The sequence below is a fragment of the Oryctolagus cuniculus genome, chromosome 5 (assembly GCF_051225735.1).
Source record: "Oryctolagus cuniculus isolate XC-2025 breed Fujian yellow rabbit chromosome 5, ASM5122573v1, whole genome shotgun sequence".
Classification (NCBI taxonomy): Eukaryota; Metazoa; Chordata; class Mammalia; order Lagomorpha; family Leporidae; genus Oryctolagus; species Oryctolagus cuniculus.
In genome coordinates, this window is record NC_142871.1 from 80,575,254 (window position 1) to 80,594,526 (window position 19,273).

The 19,273-nt window shown below is 37.3% G+C and overlaps 1 long non-coding RNA gene across 1 annotated transcript in view; it reads left to right on the top strand.

The window, feature by feature from the left end:
• The window catches only part of LOC138849738 (uncharacterized), a 50,908-nt gene extending 31,847 nt beyond the window's left edge, over positions 1-19,061 (top strand). Inside the window, exon 2 of the long non-coding RNA XR_011388869.2 lies at positions 18,591-19,061. This is a non-coding gene — a long non-coding RNA (uncharacterized LOC138849738). The remainder of the gene's footprint in view (positions 1-18,590) is intronic.
• The last annotated feature ends 212 nt before the right edge of the window (positions 19,062-19,273 follow it).

The following is a 19,273-nucleotide window of genomic DNA, read 5'->3' on the forward strand; positions in this document are numbered from 1 at the left end:
GATTGTGTGTTAATTACAGAGTTCAACCAATAGTATTAAGTGGAACAAAAAATACTAAAAGAGATAAAGTATTAAGTTGTACATAAACAGTCAGGACAAGGGCTGATCAAGTCCCTGTTTCTCATAGTGTCCATTTCACTTCAACAGGTTTACTTTTTAGTGTCCGGTTAGTTCTCACCAATCGGGGAGAACATATGATATTTGTCCCTTTGGGACTGGCTTATTTCACATAGCATGATATTTTCCAGATTCCTCCATTATGTTGCAAATGACTGGATTTCATTGTTTTTTTTTTTCCTGCTGTATAGTATTCAATAGAGTACATATTCCATAATTTCTTTATCCAGTCTTCTGTTGATGGGCATTTAGGTTGATTCCATGTTTTAGTTATTGTGAATTGAGCTGCAATAAACATTGAGGCGCAGACAGCTCTTTTATTTGCCAATATAATTTCCTTTGGGTAAATTCCAAGGAGTGGGATGGCTGGACCATGTGGTAGGGCCATATTCAGGTTTCTGAGGAATCTCCAAACTGACTTCCATAGTGGCTTGACCAGTTTGAATTCCCATCAACAGTGGGTTAGTGTCCCTTTTTCCCCACATCCTCCTCAGCATCTGTTGTTGGTAGATTTCTGAATGTGAGCCATTCTAACTGGGCTCATTGTGTTTTTGATTTGCATTTCCCTGATTGCTATTGATCCTGAACATTTTTTTCATGTGTCTTTTGGCCATTTGAATTTCCTCCTTGAAAAATGTCTATTGAGGTCCTGGCCCATCTCATAAGTGGGCTGTTTGTTTTGTGGCTGTGGAGTTTCTTGATCGCTTTGTAGATTCTATTTATTAATCCTTTATCAGTTGCATAGTTTGCAAATATTTTTCCCATTCTTTCAGTTGCCTCTTCACTATCCTGACTGTTCTTTTGTAGTACAGAAACTTCTCAATTTGATGAAATCCTAATTGTTAATTTTGGCTTTGACTGCCTGTGTCTCTGGAGTCTTTTCCAAGAAGTCTTTGCCTGTGCCTATATCTTGCAGGGTTTCTCCAATGTTCTCTAATAATTTGATGGTGTCGGGTCATAGAGTTAGGTCTTTAATCCATGCTGAGTGGATTTTTGTGTAAGGTGTAAGGTAGGGGTCTTGCTTCATGCTTCTGCACGTGGAAATCCAGTTTTCCCAGCACCATTTATTGATTAAACTGTCCTTACTCCAGGTATTGGTTTAAGATCATTGATCAAATATAAGTTGGCTGTGGATGTTTGGATTGATTTCTGGTGTTTGTATTCTGTTCCATTGGTCTATCCATCTGTTTCTGTACCAGTACCATGCTGTTTTGATTACAACTGCCCTGTAGTATGTCCTGAAATCTGGTATTGTGATGTCTCCAGCTATGCTTTTGTTGTACAAGATTGTACAATAGATAGATTTTAGTATTCGAGGTCTCCTGTGTCTCCATATGAATTTCAGCATCATTTTTTCCAGATCTGAGAAGAATGTCTTTGGTATTTTGATTGGTATCGTATTGAATCTATAAATTGCTTTTTGGGAAAATGGACATTTTGATGATATTGATTCTTCCAATCCATGAGTATGGAAGATTTTTCCATTTTTTGGTATCCTCTTCTATTTCTTTCTTTAAGATTTTGTAATTCTCATTGTTGAGTTATTTAACATCCTTGGTTAAGTTTATTCTAAGGTATTTGATTGTTTTTGAGGCTATTGTGAATGGGATTGATCTTAGCAGTTCTTTCTCAGCTGTGGCATTGCCTGTGTATACAAAGGCTGTTGATTTTTGTGCATCAATTTTATATCCTGCTACTTTGCCTAACTCTTCTATAAGTTCCAGTAGGCTGTTAGTAGAGTTCTTTGGATCCCCTAAGTAAAGAATCATATCATCTGCAAGGAGGGATAGTTTGAGTTCTTCCTTCCCAATTTGTTTCCTTTCAATTTCTATTTCTTGCCTAATGGCTCTGGCTAAAACTTCCAGAACAATATTGAATAGCAGTGGTGAGAGTGGGCATCCCTGTTTGGTACGAGATTTCAGTGAAAATGCTTCCATTTTTTCCCTATTCAATAGGATGCTGGCCATGGGTTTTTCATAAATTGCTTTGATTATGTTGTATTCTAAACCCAGTTTGCTTAGAGTTTTCATCATGAAAGGGTGTTGTATTTTATCGAGTGTTTATCTGCATCTGTTGAGATAATCATATGGTTTTTCTTCTGCAGTTTGTTAATTTATTGTATCACATTGATTGATTTGTAAATATTGAACTATTCTGCATACCAGGGATAAACCTTACTTGGTCTTGGTGGATGAAATCTGATGTGCTGTCGCATTTTATTGGCCAGATTTTTACTGAGGATTTTTCTGTCTATGTTCATCAGGGATATTGGTCTGTAATTTTCTTTCAATGCTGCATCTTCTTCAGGCTTGGGGATTAAGGTGATGCTGGCTTCATATAAAGAATTTGGGAGGATTTCCTCTTTTTCGATTGTTCTGAATAGTTTTAGAAGAATTGGAGTCAGTTCTTCTTTAAATGTCTGGTAGAAATCAGCAGTGAATCCATCCAGTCCTGGGCTTTTCTTTGTTGGGAGGGACTTTATTACTGATTGAATTTCTGTCTCAGTTATGGGTCTATTTAAGTATTCCATGTCTTCCTGGTTCAATTTAGATAGGTTGCATGTGTCCAGGAATCTATCCATTTATAATAGATTTCCCTGTTTGCTGGCATACAAGTCTTTGTAGTAATTTCTAATGATTCTTTTTATTTCTGTGGTGTCTGTTGTTATGTTTCCTTTTTCATCTCTGATTTTATTGATTTGGGTCTTTTCTCTTCTTTTTTTTAGTTAGTTGGGCCAATGGGGTGTCAATTTTTTTTTCAAAAAACCAGTTCTTCATTTGCCTGATTTTTTATAATTTTTGGGGGGGTTCAATCCTGTTGATTTCTCCTCTGATTTTAATAATTTCTCTTCTCCTACTAGATTTGGGTCTGGTTTGCTGCAGTTTTTCTAGATCATTGAGATGCATTGAAAGCTCATTTATTTGGTGCCTTTCCAATTTCTTGATGTAGGCACCTATTGCTATAAACTTTCCTCTTAACACTGCTTTTGCTGTATCCCGTAAGTTTTGGTATATTGTGTTGTTATCCTCATTTACTTCCAGAAAGCTTTTCATTTCTCTTTTGATTTCTTCTATGACCCAGTGTTCATTCAGGAGCATGTTTTTCAATCTCCATGTGTTTGCATATGCTCTAGGGATTCCTGAGTTGCTAATTTCCACCTTCATTCCACTGTGGTCTGAGAAGCTGCATGATATGATTCCAGTTCTTTTGAAATTCTGAGACTTGCTTTATGGCCTATTATGTGTTCAATCCTAGAGTATCTCCACTTTTATTAAACTGTCTTTTCCCGGACTATCGGTGTGCTCCCTCCCTATTATGCCATCTTGCCAGTCTCCTCCAATATAGATTTTAGTGAGTTCTTGGAGTCCTTCTGGTGCATTATGAAAACTAAGATGGTCTTAGAGATCCCCAAGATACAATTCCTATTGAAAGTGCGGGGGCTGGTGCTGTGGTATAGCAGGTAATCTCAGCCTGCAGTGCTAACATCCCATATGGGCACTGGTTAGAGTCCTGGCTGCTCCACTTCTGATCCAGCTCTCTGCTATGGCCTGGGAAAGCAGTAGAAGATGGCCCAAGTGCTTGGGTCCCTGCACCTGCATGGGAGACCTGGAAGAAGTTCCTGGCTCTTGGCTTCAGGTTGGCATAGCTCCAGCTGTTGTGGCCATTTGGGGAGTGAACCAGCGATGGAAGGCCTCTCTCATTCTCTCTCTCTCTCTCTCTCTTTTCTACCCCTCCCACTCTCTCTCATTCTATCTGCCTCTGCCTTTCAAGTAAATAAAAAAATCTTAAAAAAAAAGAAAGAAAGAAAGTGAGGATGGTGTGTGGGATGTTCCCTCACATTAAAGGAGAGGAACTGAAAATAACCTGTTTTGACAGAAATGCCATGCCAGACATCCCAAACAAGACCTTGCTCCCCATGTTTTTAGTTCTTCACATGAAGTCAGGTTGCCTACATTTTCCCACTTCCTTTAAGGCCCAGGAACATGCATATCTGATTGTCTTGTTTCTGTAGATATCCCTATAGTTAACTCTTCCACTTGAAAAAAAGCTGAAGGAATAAGAGAACATCATAATGAACCCACCAGTACAGGTGGGGAAGTAGTTTCCAACTGTTTCTTTATTTCACATTTTGTGCATATTCTTACAAAATCCCATTATCTGTAGCTGATATCTGTTACACTCTGAATTGGAAAAGAAATATTAGACAAGGACAAGAAAACCAACGTAAACAGCTATCAAAAAGAACACTACAAAAATGTTGATTTTTGGGTTTAGAAGGCAGTTTTTGTATGATAGCTGATGAGTTGTATGAGATGAGAAATGGTTCTTCAGGTAATGGTTATCTGCCCTGCTGTAACTGTAATGCCTCTTCATGCATGTAAAATGATATTTTGTTTTGAATGACTCTTCTCTCCAAAAAATACCACATTATGATTTATTTTCCTTGGAATCATATTTACTTTTTCCTAATGAAATTGACTGTTAATATGGTGAATTTATGCCAGTAGAGTTATTTGGTTGTGTTGGATTAACATGAAGCACTAAACAAATTATATTTTCATTGGGTATTTTGTAATGTGCATCCACAAGAAAAAAATTAATGAGGGTACATCAAAAAGTCTGTGGGCTGGCACCTCAGCTCAATAGGCTAATCCTCCGCCTATGGCATTGGCACACCAGGTTCTAGTCCCAGTAGGGGTACCGGATTCTGTCCCAGTTGCTCCTCTTCCAGTCCAGCTCTCTGCTGTGGCCTGGGAATGCAGTGGAGGATGGCCCAAGTGCTTGGGCCCTGCACCTGCATGGGAGACCAGGAGGAAGCACCTGGCTCCTGGCTCAGATCAGTGTGGTGCGTCTGTCGAAGAGGCCATTGGGGGGTGAACCAATGGCAAAGGAAGACCTTTCTCTCTGTCTCTCTCTCTCTCTCTCTCTCACTGTCCACTCTGCCTGTCGAAAAAAAAGTCTGTGGAAAAATTGAATAAAAAATAAATTCATTTTGATGCAAAAACACTTTGAGATCCTTGCATAGTTTTTCCATAGTGCACATTTTTCATGAACTTTTTGAAGACACCTCAAGTCTCTAATGGTAAGTTCCTGAAAAATAATAGTGGGTCTTATTTGGAGAAAGCCCTAGGAGATCTGAGTTTATTTTGTCACTAGTGAACTATGAGGCTGCAAACAAAGGATTTAATCCTTTCTATATTCTCATCTAATTCCACATTGCTATACACAGAGAGATCCTGCCCATGGCTAATAGCATTTTTTCTATGTGGGGTGATCATTTATCCCAGCATGACTTGGACAGCGACAATTTACTCCCCATTTTAGCAAAATTGTTAATTAATTAATTATTAATAGGAGTGCCCACTTCATACTCAAAATTGTTCCAGTTTGATATCCAAACAGACTTTATTTCAAGTTCCCAGTTGGCAGGAAACTCTTTCCTTATTCTTGTCCTGATAAGCCCACGGTGCCAAGCATAAGTAAAACTACTGGTACAAGAAACTGTAGATAAACTTCCCCCAATTAAGCTAAAGACTCCAGTGCTGATTTAGGCAATAACCTTTTTTATGTTTTTTAACTTTTATTTACTAAATATAAATTTCAAAAGTACAGCTTTTGGATTACAGTGGTTCCCCCCACAACCTCCCTCCCACTGCAACCCTCCCATCTCCTGCTCCCTCTCCCATTCCATTCACATCAAGATTCATTTTCAATCTTCTTTATATACAGAAGATCAACGTAGTATATACTAAGTAAAGATTTCAACAGTTTGCACCCACACAGAAACACAAAGTATTAAGTACTGTTTGAGTACTAGTTATATCAATAATTCACATAGTACAACACATTAAGGACAGAGATCCTACATGGGGAGTAAGTGCACAATGACTCCTGTTGTTGCTTTAACAATTGACACTCTGATTTATGATGCCAGTAATCACCCGAGTCTCTTGTCATGAGCTGCCAAGACTGTGGAAGCCTCTTGAGTTCACAAACTCCAAACTTTTTTAGACAGGGCCATAACTGAAGTGGAAGTTCTTTCCTCCATTCAGAGAAAAGTACCTCCTTCTTTGATGGCCCTTTCTTTCCACCGGGATCTCACTCACAGAGATCTTTCATTTAGGTCATTGTTTGCCACAGTGTCTTGGCTTTCCATGCCTGAAATACTCTCAAGGGCTTTTTAGGCAGATCCAAAAGCTTTAAGGGCTGATTCTGAGGCCAGAGTGCTGTTTAGAGCATTTGTCATTCTATGAGTCTGCTGTGTATCCTGCATCCCATGTTGGACCATTCTCTCCTTTTTAATTCTATCAATTATTATCAGCAGACACTGGTCTTATTTATGTGATCCCTTCAACACTTACACCTATCTTTATGATCAGTTACTGTGTGCCGAACTGAATATCTCCTCCCTCTCTATTCCCACTCTTATTTTTAATGGTGGTCAATTTTCAGTTCTGACATTCATTCTTTTCTAATCCCCAGGCTTCACCTCTGCAATACCAGAAATCAAAAGAGAGATTAAGTCATAGAACTCTAATTACATTGGCTCACATTGTGCTGAATTCATTGAAATCCCCTTTTCTAAAAAATCTCCATTCAGGGGACACCAGTGAGCATATTCACATCTCAAAAAAATCTGTCTTTGTTAATCATCAAAAGGTATTTTCTTTAATAAGTGACTCTTCATAGCCCTTGCAGAAGTGCTGTTTATTTTATTGCAAGTGCAATGACAATTAATTTTTAAAATATTGTAATTAGATTAGTATTTTTGTTATTGATGCATATGTAGGAAAATAAGTATGTGTTTCTCTGAATGAATGAACAGCCACATTTGTTTTTATTAAATCTGAACTTGTCCTCTGAGATAGCTGAATTTAATTTTATGTTCTAATACAACATGCAATATTGCAACATTTTTCAGATAAAGCCAGAGCCCCCCTCACCTCCTACAAAAAAAGAAGTTGCACTAAATTGAATCTTCTGAGTCCAATTTTATGAACTACATTAAAGTCTCTCTAGGGTGCTGGATTATGTTTGTGCTGAAGAATGACTACATTAAGATGTGTATTTGCATACGTAAACAAATATATGTGGATAGTTATCTATGGCCTGTCATTGACACAGAGAGTATCATAGAACATAATAATATTATACCTTTGTTATGATTCTGCAGGTTGTTACTATAGAATTTTGGAAGTGCTGTTTATAAATCAAGAAGATTAATTTCCAAAATAGTCTTTTTAAAGTTTTAAAGATCAGTTTTTCAACATTGCATCCATAAAATTTCATCCTTTTAACTGTGTAGACAGCAATTAAATAGTCACCTATTGACCAATCATTTTTCCTTTTTTTTTTTTTCATAGCCAAAAAGGAAAATATTTTCCTTTCTCCATGTATGCCTATCCCTAGTTGATGAGAGCATTTGGTGTTGGAACTGTATTGTTAACAAAGAAAAACTACTCTAGTTCTCTCGTGTGTAACAACAAAAGTATAGACTTAGGGGGTTAAAATGATAATTTATTATCAGCTTTCATAGTTTACTGGGCTCAACTGAGTGCTTCTTTCTTGGTATCCCTCAATCAATACCAGTCAAATGGTGACTAGGACTAGAGATGTTTGAGGACTCAACTGGGAGAGATATCCAAGTTAGCATTTTATTACATTTGACTATGTTTTCAATTGAAATGGTTCAAATAGCAGCAAACTATTCTCTTTCAATCTCTCTCTCTCTCTGTGGTCTTACTCATAATAGGGCAGGCTCAGAATGAGTGGACTCCCTATACAGCAACCAATTGACTTCCCTCAAGAGCAAGTACTCGTGCTTTCTAACAGATAAATGCAAAATTGCATGGCTTCTTAAAACCCAACCTCAGAAGTCCGTGAGCATCACTTCCTCCTCTTTCTCTTTGTTACTTAGATTCATATGAGATTCTGTCAAGGAGGAAAATGCTCAAGGACATGAGTATCAGGAGGCATGGTTCACTGAGATGTAGTGGTGGTGAGGCTGTGGGACAATCTACAAAAATAAAAAAAAAGCACAAATTTAAAATATTCTGAAATTTAGTTATAATAAACTAATTAGTGCCATCACTCCTCAAACCCATAAATTTGCCTAAAAGATTTTCCAGCATCTTGGAGTCTGCATTTATTTCCTCAAATAACTGTAACCACACTTGTAACTTAGTTTGTTTAAAATGATTTCTCTATTGGCTCTTGTAATTGCTTTCTGATTTATTCCTTTATGAAATGCAGTTTTATTGCCATAACATTATGAGTACATAAGGGTGGAAAATAGAGTGATACCTTTCTTGGCCATCATAAATGGTCATGGCCAACATTTACTTAACAAAAGACAGAGTAACTAAAGAAAGCATGATAAAAATATTAACATGCATGTTTCTATGTTACCATGCAAAGTATGACATTTAAAGAAGGGACTAGATAGGCGAAGCTTAAACACCCTCTTCACAGGGGACAGGGACAGTGTGCAGAGGTGCAGGCAATTATAGAAAGGTGGCAAATGATTTTTAGAGAAAACGAATAAACCCAGAGAACACAAAATGGCTCAGGACAAAGTTCCTCTGGGTTCTAGGTGTGGTATATGATTCTCCATCTTTTTCTGTCAATGTATTTAATCTTCCTTAGTCAATGCCATTTTAGCAGGAAGGCTTGAAAACAATTATGTTCCTCTTTTGTGGATCCAGACTTTAGTCAAATAACAGAATTTCAGAGAATGTCTCTCCCTGTGCTTGAGAAGAGAAAGAACACCATGGAAAATGGGGGAATCTTGCTTTTGAGATTTTTTCTCTCTATACTGTCAAAGCACAACAGTACAAGTACCATTTTTGAGTCCACACACGTTAAACAGATATTTGTTGGTTAGTCTAATGCTATTACACAGTTCCTGATATAATTTATTAACTTTTGGGACATAATTCATTTAAGTCATGATGAATTCTCATAGTCAACCACTCAAGTACCTACAAAGAAAATAATTTTCAGAAAATATGTTTTACGATCATGCGAAAGTCTAAGGAGGAACATATCATTTTCTCAGTAATAGGAATGAGTTCCAATATTTTCCCTTAATTTTTTACCCAAGTCATTAATAGCCATGAAAACAGAAGTTAGGTAATTTTTCAAACCTTATTTTAATTATCAGAGCATTCAGTGTATATCTAACAGGTAATTCTTTAATCTCCACCTCTGTTAATGTTTAAAACCATGAAACCTAAGGAAATATTTTTGTTTAATTTCCTAAGAATACACTAACATTCTCACTTGTTGAAAATAAAAAAAAATAGATTCTACTAAATAAAGACATGATTTTTCAGAACAAAAGAAGAAAGTGTTAAGAGCTAGCTACAGTTTTCAGCAAAAGCTTTTTTTTGTTTTTTTTTTTTTCTCTTCTGAAAGATGTTCTTACCATTTAAATCAATATATTTAAATTGCATCTAATCCCATTTGATTGTAACTTCCTCCCAAAATAGTTTCAGTCATAAAACTTAAAGGTTTCTGTTTAAATAAAAGGTTGAAGAAAAATCAAATAGTGTAAAAGCAACACAAAATGTGTTTTTCTACAATTAAAGTGGTTCCAAAACTCTTCTGCTTGAGATTCATTGTTTCGAAACAGATGTAATACCCAAGAGAACATTCAGTTAAGGTATTCTGTTGAATTTAGGTAAAGAAAATTTATTATAAACATTTAGATTTGGAAACAAATTTAAAAATAGACTATTTAGTAAAGTACCAGAAGCAAGGGAGATAAGAGTCAGGGAGGTATATACAAGAAATAAGTACATTTAAATATTAAAAAAGAGGGGCAGGCTTTGTGGCATAGTTGGTTAAGCCACCACTTGAAATCCCCTCATTTGGTATTGAAATGGCTGGGATTGAGTTTCATCTTTGCTTCAGATCCAGCCTCCTGCTAACGTCCCTAGAAAGCAATAGGTGATGGTCCAAGCGCATGGGTTCTTCCACTTCTGTGGGAGACTCAGATGGAATTTCTGGCTCCTGGCTTCAGTCAGACCCACCTGAACTGACACAGGGTCTGGGGGATTTGGGGACCGAAGCAGTAGATGGAAGATCTCTGTCTCTCTCTCCCTCTTTCTCTGTCACTTTGCTTTCGAAAATAAATAAACAAATAAAATTTTAAATGAACACATTAAACAATAAAAGCAAAAAGGAAATGGCCAGAAAAACAATTCTGGGTGAAAGGCAGCCATAGAGAAGAGTTTTAATGAATTATATGTGGTAGAAATATTTTCTTTTCAATAATAAAAAATATTTTTAGGAAGTTCTGATTAGAAAAAAGAGAAGAAAAATTATTTCAAGCCACTGTAACATACAGAAAAAAATGCTTCAGATAAATGGAATCACAATTCCTAAGTCAGATTTTTACCTTCAAAGGAATCCCATTATTCTAGATGAAATCTATAATTCAAGATTGGAAATTATTCCTCTGTTTTATATTCTACTCTACTACAACTGTATGACAGTATCTGATTTCCTTATCTTGAGTACTGATTTCTAGTTATTCATGGCCTCAGTGATTTTTTTCCCCTCTGAAATAAAACCCCAACCTATTTGTGGATAGATGTATGGGAGAGCAATTCCTTTTAGTAAACATTTTGTCTCTTTATTCTCCACATCTAGCTAAATTTGTGTAAGATATTCCCGAAACCCTCTCTACAATGAATAGCATTATATCCTTTTATCTTCTGACACAGTTCTTATAATTTCTTATCAGAATGGTTTAGTAATTTAGTTTGAATAAAAGGAAGAGTATTTTCAGTGATGCATTGCAGTTTGGAAATGACAGTGCATGAGTTCATTCAGTTTCAAACGGAGAGGCTTATGTGAGATGCTCTATTTTGCAAGTAACAAATACCTGAGAGGGTGCCTTTTATCCAGGCCTACACTTGTTTTGTGTTGAACCTGATTTATTTTTTACTTACTCCACTCTTTTGTTAAATTGACTGACCTGAGGACTTGCTGCTGTTTCCTTAGCTCACTGTCTGAAGCTGTGCCTAGGGCATTCTTGAAATGTGTCTTTCTCCAATAGTTCCACTAGGACTCATGACACAAAAGCTCCTGGTGTTATTCATTCTCCTCAAACCTCTTCTCTGTAGGATGTGTTACTACCAGCACAATTGACTTAAGTAGGAGATTTGTCATTTTCAGCCTGGTGGGCTATGATCTTGTCCTGCTCAGGGATTCTTCTGAATGAACTACTCAAGAACTCCATTATGTCCATTCTGATATTGCACTTATCTTCCCCAAACTATTGTGCTGGAGCTTTGAAAACAATACCCCATAGGAGGCACTTCAGTGTGCTGTGCTGAGTACTTTGAACTGAAGCACATTATGGGTAGACTCAGAAGCATAGCCTGTAGTTCTAATCTTCTCCTGTTCCCTCTTCTCCCTCAAGGAAGACCATAGAAACAAGAATTCCTAATTTACTAAGGCAGGTCATAGACACTAGAAACCCTTTTTAACAAAGCCAGTTGTAAAACCTAAGAATATTACTCTAACTCTCATCCACAATTCTTGGAAAGTGTACCCCATAAAGAAATTCACTGATCTATCTTGTATGATAGTAGGCCATGAGACTCATTTCTTCTGCTACCACGGGGGAAGCAATGCCCCAAAGGGAGGCCCAAAAGAATTTAAACAGGCCTGGCTAGGTCTCTTCCCTCCCCTAGTTCATTACACTAGATTTTTTCTTTTTTTAATTTTTTTAACTGTTATTTAATGAATATAAATTTCCAAAGTACAGCTTATGGATTACAATGGCTTCCCCCCCCCATAACTTCCCTCCCACTTGCAACCCTCCCCTTTCCCGCACCTTCTCCCCTTCCATTCACATCAAAATTCATTTTCAATTATCTTTATACAGAAGATCAGTTTAGCATATATTAAGTAAAGATTTCAACAGTTTGCACCCACATAGAAACACAAAGTGAAAAATACTGTTTGAATACTAGTTATAGCATTAAATCACAATGTATACAGCACATTAAGGACAAAGATCCTACATGGGAAGTAAGTGCACAGTGACTCCTGTTGTTGACTTAACAAATTGACACTCTTGTTTATGGCATCAGTAATCACCCTAGGCTCTTGTCATGAGTTGCCACGGCTATGGAAGCCTTTTGAGTTCACCAACTCTGATAATATTTAGAAGATCTTTTCTTTTTTTAAGATTTTATTTATTTATTTGAGAGGTAGAGTTACATACAGTGAGAGGGAGAGACAGAGGGAACAGTCTTCCTTCCATTGGTACACTCCCCAAATGGCACAACAGCCACAGCTGTGCTGAGCCAAAGCCAGGAGCCAGGTGTTTGTCTTTGATCTCTCACGTGGGTTCAGAGGCGCCAGGATTTCGGCCATCCTCTGCTGCCTTCCCAGGCCACCACAAAGAGCTGGATTGGAAGTGGAGCAGTCAGGAGAACTGGTGCCCATATGGGATGCCAACGCCGCAGGCAGAGGATTAACCCACTGCGCCATGGCACTGGCCCAATCTTTCCTTTTTTGTACAATAATATTTCTTCACTTATACCCTTGCTTAACTGAACCTAAGTATAACAAAGGATAGCTCACCATGGGTCTTTGAATTTTCACTTTGTTTTCTTTAGAGATTTATAGAATTTTTGAAGGTCAGAGTTACAGAGCAAAAGAGAGGGAGAGAGAGTGGGAGAGGGAGAGGGAGTGGGAGACGGAGAAGGAGAGGGAGAGAGGGAGAAAGGGAGAAAGCGAGAAATAGAGAGAGGAAGAGAGGAAGAGAGAGAGAGAGATAGAGATCAATCTTCCACCTTTTGGATCACTCTCCAGCTGTCTGCAACAGCTGAGGCTAGGTCAGGTAGAATCAGTAGCTAGGAGCAGAAGTTTCTTCCAGGTGTCTCAAGTGGGTAGCAGGCGTCCAAGTACTTGGGCTGTCCTTGACTGTTTTTCCCATGCCATGAGCAGGGAGCTGGATTGGAAGTGAAGCAGCCAGGGCATGAATTGACACCCATATGGGATGCTGGCAGTGCAGGCAGCAGCTAAGCCTGCTATGCTACAACACTTCATGTTTGAAAGTTCCCATGTCAAAACAAAATTTAATTAAATAAATATGTTATCTGTAAATAAAATTTAATTCATTGAGATATACACTGGTAAATAAATTAGAACAGATTAAGAATGAGAAGAATTTGTAGTAATTCCAACATCCTCAGCACTGATAGTAACATACTTTGGAGTACTTGATGATGAATTTTATGTTATACACCAAGAAATCATTTTAATTGGATGGTTAATGTTGTTGACCTGTACACTGAAGAAGTACAAAAGGACTGTCTTCAATATGGTCAGAATAGTGGGAGAACAGAATTATCATATCTGTTATGGACTTGCTCTGAGTTATCCAAAGAAAAATAGCAAGATGAAGACCAGATGCAGAGAGTATAAGAAGGCACAATACCACAAACTAATACTTTACTTTGCAAACAAATCCTTGCAGAAAATAACCCATTTTTTTTGTTATAGGATTGCTGGTAATGATATTTATGATGGGCAAGGAATGATCTAATACATTTCTGATCCTACAGCTGCTTTCAATTTGGCTGTAGCAAATGATATTGTGATAAAAATCCCTAAAATCATCTTTTACTGTTGTTCTGATTATTTGTTTAGGAAAGATTCCTAAAAGGAAAATTAGTTGATTGGTCCATCTTGAAAATTTTGTCACATACTGTGTCAGAGTCTTCCAGAAGACTGTATAGAGTTACACTAACACCAATTGCTATATATGAAAACGCCTATTCAGAGAATCTCAGCCCTGCTGGAATCCATAGACATTAATCTCCATCAGGGGCAGGGTTATGTTTGTTTATTCTCTACTGTACAAAAAAGCCAACTCAAGTAGACATCCATACTCACTCAAGAATTATTTAGAGAGAAAATAAATTTTGAGCCTGTTCATTATTTTGGAAAAGTACATACTGATGCCTGATATAACAAACAGAAATGAAATAACAAACAGAAGTGAAAATGTGTGGTTGCTACTGTTATGGTGCTAAGAAGCCGAAGCTGAATTTACTATAGTTCTAGTTCAAATTTTTATGTTACCATTAAGACTGTGGGGTTTTTTGTATTGATTTTTTTATGTGTTATTTTTTCTATGAATTATTTTGTCATGGATTTCATCAGTTTTCTATTAGTATTATTTAGCACCTTTTTAGACATCAAATGAGGACACTTTATTGTTAACAGTTTATCATATTTGTTGAATGTAGAGTTGTACTATAGTTAAGTATTTAGATTGATATGTCAGGTAGCCTTGTAAATATATTAATATAGGCATTAATTACTCTAGATCTCAATTAAGATTAAAATAAAAATATTGTTATGATAAATGCAATAATTCATGTAAAACTTTAAACAAAGTATCTTAAATAATAAGCACCCAATATACAAATATTAGTTTTACTGTTAATGTTTTTCTATTGCCTAGGCTTTCTCTTATAAAAATAAGCTTAGTGGCCGGCGCCGCAGCTCACTAGGCTAATCCTCCGCCTTGCGGCTCCGGACACCGGGTTCTAGTCCCGGTCGGGGCGCCAGATTCTGTCCCGGTTGCCCCTCTTCCAGGCCAGCTCTCTGCTGTGACCAGGGAGTGCAGTGGAGGATTGCCCAGGTACTTGGGCCCTACACCCCATGGGAGATCAGGATAAGTACCTGGCTCCTGCCTTCGGATCAGCGCGGTGTGCCTGCCGCGGCGGCCATTGGAGGGTGAACCAACGGCAAAGGAAGACCTTCTCTCTGTCTTTCTCTCTCACTGCCCACTCTGCCTGTAAAAAAAAAAAAAATAAGCTTAGCATGATTATATATTTTTCTGTATATAAGATCCATAAATTTTCTCAGTTCACGGTTCCCTCAATTTTTCAGTGATTTTTTTCCACAGTGCCCCTAAACACCTTCTACTAATTTTTATTAATTAATTAGTTCCAAACTATTTAATATGCATTTAGTAAGTTGATTGAAAAAAATACACATAAATTGACAACATTTTTTATTCCATTCTTCCACAGTTATTAACAAGATGAGTGTTCCATACTGGCTACTGCACAACTTCTCAAATATTGTAATTATATGAACACTGCAACTCTCATTTCCTGACACAAATTGAATTTTGCTGTTTGCTGCTATCACAACAATTACTGTGATAAAAAGATATGATGTCAAAAAACCCAATACAGCTTAATATTATGAGAAAACTGAACCTACAGTTGGTAGTTATGCATGTCCACATATGTCAAGTACTAATTTATTTCCCCTGGAAGTCTAAAATATTCCATACTACTCACTATGCCTTGATTCCTATTTCTGGGTCATCATCATACAGAATTTGAGAACCATGAAGTTGTATATTTTTACATTAGATTTTGCTATCCTTTTTTATGGATATCAAAGGCTTGTGTAAAATGAAGTTCAAAGATTAGAACAAAAATATTTTTGAAATCCATGATTAGGATTTTGCAGCATGCATTTTCTATAAATTTTGGAAGAATCCCTCCTATGCATGGATTTCAAGTGAATGCTAGTCCACAAACCTGGCAGCAGTTCACTAGGAGAAAACAGATCATTGGGAAAGAGTGGCTTTCCAAGTGAACAAAGAGCACACACTGTGCTTTCCATGGCCTGCATGTGGGCCACATGGGAGGGAACCAGTCCAGGTTCATTTTAAAAGGGTCCATCAACAAGAGATTCCTGAGGAAGGTGACAACCTGATAGCGAAGTGAATGGGATGACTAAACTGATAGTAGAATGTAAGTAGTAGTGTGCTACGAAAGGCTGAATAGTATTCAGATCTCTGAAGGAAAAGTAAGTGTGCTATATAAATGTATAAAGTTAGTATGTATTCTGTCGATAAAAAGGATGTATAGGAGACAGTTTACAAATAATGAAATTTGCAATATTATATTAAAAAATCCACATCCCCAAAGCATTCCCTGGTACCCTTTCCTTTACTGATTTTTACTTGAATCTTGAATATCTAAATACCTATTATAGCTCATCATTTACCCTTACCCTTGACTTTATAAACAGTTGCCACTTACTCCTAAATGTAAATGAGAAGTATCTGATTTAAAAATGCATATATGAGTAGAATATTGAAATGTAAATTTAGTATCTTTGTGTAAGGAGTGAAATATTTGTGAAAGATTTAATATTTTAATTTTGAATACTCTTAAACCATCAGAGCCTTAGTTTTTCTACTCTCAGAGCTTGAAATACCTTTTCCAGATGACGTTGGTAGCTATATTTGTGCTCAGTAAGTGAAAAATGTACTTATTCTTCAGTTTTCAGTGTAACCATGTGGTAAGGAATAGGTGGTAATGATGTTGCTTAGGAAAATAGCCATCATTTATGCACAGACAAAAGCCTTCCTAGTAAACTGGGAGACTGTTCTGGGTAAGCAGGTATACTGGGCATTTTCCACACTCACTTTCAGAATTAGTGAAATCTCTTGTTTCCTTAAGTTGGAAAGAATTCTGATTTTCTTGGGTTGGGTTACATGGTCCCTGGTAGTGGCCTCGGTTTCAGATCTTCACTGAACACCAGTTTTAGAAGCTAGTGAATTCAGAAATTTGGTAAATGGAACTATTCTTTTTAAAAAAAAAAAAAAGCTGCAAAGGTTGTAACTTCTAAGTTATGCAGAAGTTATTCACTGCATTCCTTCCAAGAATGACCGGGTCAGAACACAGGAATCTAAAATCACTCTCAAACTGTGTAGATTAACTTCATGATTTATGGTTAAGTATGAATTTCCACCAAATATTGAAAATAACTATTGACTTAAGATCCCAGAGTTTTCTTCCCATATATGATAGTTGTACAGATTCAGATGAAGGCAATAAAATCATCTGAACCATAAGTTTTAGAACTGAGGGGTAATTTCTGCAGCTAATTACTAACAGAGCATTGTTAGTATAAGCTTTTTTTAATGCTTTTTTATTTATTTTTATTTTTTTAACTTTTATTTAATGAATATAAATTTCCAAAGTACAGCTTATGGATTACAATGGCTTCCCCCCATAATGTCCCTCCCACCTGCAACCCTCCCCTTTCTCACTCTCTCTCCCTTTCCATTCACATCAAGATTCATTTTCGATTCTCTTTATATACAGAAGATCAGTTTAGCATACATTAAGTAAAGATTTCAACAGTTTGCTCCCACACAGAAACATAAAGTGAAAAATACTGTTTGAGTACTAGTTATAGCATTAAATCTCAATGTACAGCACACTAAGGACAAAGATCCTTCATGAAGAGTAAGTGCACAGTGACTCCTGTTGTTAACTTAACAAATGAACACTCTTGTTTATGGCATCAGGAATCACCCTAGGCTCTTGTCATGAGCTGCCAAGGCTATGGAAGTCCCCTGAGTTCACCGACTCTGATCATATTTAGACAAGTCCATGGTCAAAGTGGAAGTTCTTTCCTCCCTTCAGAGAAAGGTACCTCCTTCTTTGATGACCCATTCTTTCCACTGGGATCTCACTCGTGGAGATCTTTCATGTAGGTTTTTGTTTTTGTTTTTGTTTTTTTTCCCCAGAGTGTATTGGCTTTCCATGCCTGAAATACTCTCATGGGCTTTTCAGCCGGATCTGAATGCCTTAAGGGCTGATTCTGAGGCCAGAGTGCTGTTTAGGACATCTGCCATTCTATAGGTCTGCTGTGTATCTCACTTCCCATGTTGGATCGTTCTCTCCCTTTTTGATTCTATCAGCTAGTATTTGCAGACACTAGTCTTGTTTGTGTGCTCCCTTTGACTCTTAGTCCTATCATTATGATCAATTGTGAATAGAAATTGATCACTGGGACTAGTGAGATGGCATTGGTACATGCCACCTTGATGGGATTGAATTGGAATCCCCTGGTATGTTTCTAAGTCTACCATTTGAGGTAAGTCAGCTTGAGCATGTCCCGATTTACACATCTCTTCCCTCTCTTATTCCCACTCTTATATTTAACAGCGATCACTTTTCAGCTAAGTTTCAGCACTTATGAAGAATTGTGTATTGATTACAGTATTCAACCAAAAGTATTAAGTAGAACAAACAAAAACAATACTAAGAGGGATAACATATTAAGTTGTTCATCAACAGTCAGTTAGTATAAGCTTTGTAAACAAAGGTCACACACATCATGACCCATAAGTGCATATCTAGGTAGGAAACAAATGACTGGACATACTTTACTTTTAGTCCTCAATAAAACAAAGCTTTATTAATTTGTAACTTGTAATTCTTCAAAGCAGAACTGTATATAGTCATTCTGAGAGTTGATAGTATAAATGAGATGATAGATGGTGTACATTCAGATATACCAATGCAACAACTGCTGTTCACATAACATTCAGCTCTGTACATGGAGTCATTCTGCCTGCTTCTGGATAACCAATGTAGTCTTTTTATTTTTTTATTTTACAGGTAGAGTCATACATAGTGAGAGAAAGAGACAGAGAGAAAGTTCTTCCTTCCGTTGGTTCACTCCCCAAATGGCCGCTACAGCCGGCACTGCACCTATCTGAAGCCAGGAGCCAGGTGCTACCTCTTGGTCTCCCATGCGGGTGCAGGGACCCAAGCACTTGGGCCATCCTCCACTGCCTTCCCGGGCCACAGCAGAAAGCTGGACTGAAGAGGACCAACCAGGACAAGAACCCAGCACCCTTATGGGATGATGGTGCTGCAGGAAGAGGAGGATTAACCAAGTGAGCCACGGCGCCAGCCCCACCAATGTAGTCTTGATTATCTAAATTTGTAGGTTTAGAGTACATATGTTATTGATTGATTTACAAATCAATGGCTTACTCAATGTTAAAAAAACTACTAATGAAATGAATAAATCAGTGTAGATTTTTTTATTAATTTTTTATTTAATAAATGTGAATTTACAAAGTGCAACTTTTGTATTGTTGTGGCTTCCCACCCCCCAACCTCCCTCCCTCCTGCGGCGCTTCCCTCTCCCACTCCTTCTCCCATCCCACCCTTCATTGAGTTTCATTTTCAATTACCTTCATATACTGAAGATCAACTTAGTATATACTAAGCAAGGATTTCAACAGGCTGCCCTCACACAACCGCACCAGGTATAGGGTATTGTTCGACTAGCA